Raw genomic sequence first — 2,500 nt, forward strand, 5'->3', positions numbered from 1 at the left:
TATACAAACACATATTTTTCTTGGTCCAGACGTGGCTTGTGGTAAGAAGATTTCTTCCCAATCATATGTTTGTGGATTCAATCCCACTGCGTGAAATTTTATTGGACAAGTGCCATCTACTATAGCCTTGAGTCGATGTAAGACTTTTGAGTGCTTGTGTTAGAAAGAAAATGAAAGAAGTCTGTTACACAACTACACACACGTGTGTGTGCGTGCGACTATTTATATAGATACCCCTGGCGAGACCCCAGTTGGGATCGAAATTCGAATAAAGTCGTTCATAATTTTTTTCAGTCCAAAAAGAAATAGTTAAATGTACCATGTTTATATGCCTAGAACGTAGATTTACACAGACACACACACCAGTTATATACATATATATACATACATACACCAAGAAATCCATATATATATACATACATACATACACGGATACATACTTATATACAGACATAAACGCACATACTTAAATATACAATCAAACACGTACACAGATACACTCACATACAAATATTCACGGGTATCAAATTCACAACGTCTCATTGCATACTTTCAGGAATATGCTAATTGATCCCCTGTCAAACTTCGGAAGCTATCTAGATTAGAAACCTTCAGTTCTGCTATATATTCTCTAAGATGGAAAATTTTCATTAACCATCATAAAGTCTAGTGTCAAGCTTTCCTCAACCACTACAACACCATCAGCACAACTAACCGCACCAGCAGTACAGCTGCCAACACCACCAAATGTTACCTACACTTGAATCACAAGAACAGCTAACAAGGTAAATTATTTTCACTCTCTTGCTATTATGAAACTTTTTCAGACAGAACTCCTCGTTCCTCCTTGTGTTAGCGACGCCTCATGTGTATTCAAACAACGCACCATTCACAAAGAATGTGAGCATAACAGATTGTATTTTTTCTCTACGCCGTCTGAGCTAAAATCTTTAGCAGGTTGCTTATATTCATTTTCCATTCTCTTTTTATTTCTAAATAGGGAAAACTATAACCGAAAGTTTTCTACTCCTAACAACTGCGCGTTTTCGAGTTAAAGTAAGTTACGATTTGAGAAATATTTGAAAGCTATCAAAAGCAGGTTGAGCAACAACATCGAATATGGCGACGCCTTTATGATGATGATTTTCATGTTAAAGATACTCCATAATATCTTTGGTGAATAGAATAGAAGATAGTAAGATGTTTATGGCAAACCAAATTTACTCAAAGTTATAACCCTTGGGTCAGGTTCCTAAAGCTTTACGGAAATGCTTGAATAACATTACTCTGCATATTCCTTTATATATAAATATAAATATGGCATAAAAGCAGAAACCATAGTCTGGTGACGTCAATTAGAAGGGTAAATGCAATCTTATTTTGTGTTAGTTCTCATTGGTGATCTTCGGTGAATGTATTGAATTTCATGTAACATTAATAATTCCTTTTAAGTCTAACATGCGTTCAATGAAAATCACCCAGCTGGTCGCCTTGTGTATTACATATTTGATCATATTTCTAGAACTAAGATGCAAATATGAATGACATGTATTTGACATGTACTGAAGCGGCCTTATGTGTTTCGTATAGACGGATGGGCAGTCGCTATGAAACTATTCTAGATATTAAAAAAAGTAGAGGGATAGAAGCTTTCCAGGAAACTGAGATCTAACCCGAAGGCTTACAACACGTTAGATTAGATTGAATGTGCGAGAGAGTCGGGTGGTTATGACTTAAGTACCCAAGGACTTAAGTACTTAAATCTTTTCACCTTAAGTACCTAAGAACTAAAACTCCCCTTCTAAGGAGATTTCGACATAAATTCTATCTACCTGAAATGACACATAACACTTAAATAAACTCGAGTCTGTAATAGAAGATATTTGATTGACGTGTCACACGAAAGAATCGAATCGTAAATGAGGTTGATATGGAGTAAATTTTTTTAATCATACAGGTATGCATGTGTCTGCAGATCAAAATAGCTACATAATCAACAGTTAGGGAAGCTTGTATTATCGATATATTTTATATAGTTCAACCATAAAAATTTTCACTCACTAAAGTGCTAAGCTCAAAGTATTTATAAGTTACCTCCCAGACTTTATTTTCAGATTATTTAGAAACCATCTGATAGACAGAAAACTTGAATTATGTGAACAGACTTTGAATACTATTTGTTCTAGTTATATATTAACGTATCGATCTTCTCAAATCACATCTGGTTATTGAACAAATCCATCCTGGAGCTAATTCTAAAATTTATAAGTTCACAGTTGCTAAGGCGTTGGAATTCTTACGTCTTGTGAAAAAAAACCGTCGCCATAATCCATCACTCATGTACACAGGCGTGGAAATACTTGTTTCAGTTTAAATATTCACGAATCTCTTTTTGGTGTGGGATGGTCTTTTTCAGCATTTTCCCAAGGAGAGTGAAAGAAAAATTTCTAGTTCAAAATGCAGCCTCTACGCATTACGTGACACGTTAGAAATATCAGCT

This window comes from Octopus bimaculoides, chromosome 3 (genome assembly GCF_046866305.1).
Source record: "Octopus bimaculoides isolate indiv1 chromosome 3, ASM4686630v1, whole genome shotgun sequence".
Lineage (NCBI taxonomy): Eukaryota > Metazoa > Mollusca > Cephalopoda > Octopoda > Octopodidae > Octopus > Octopus bimaculoides.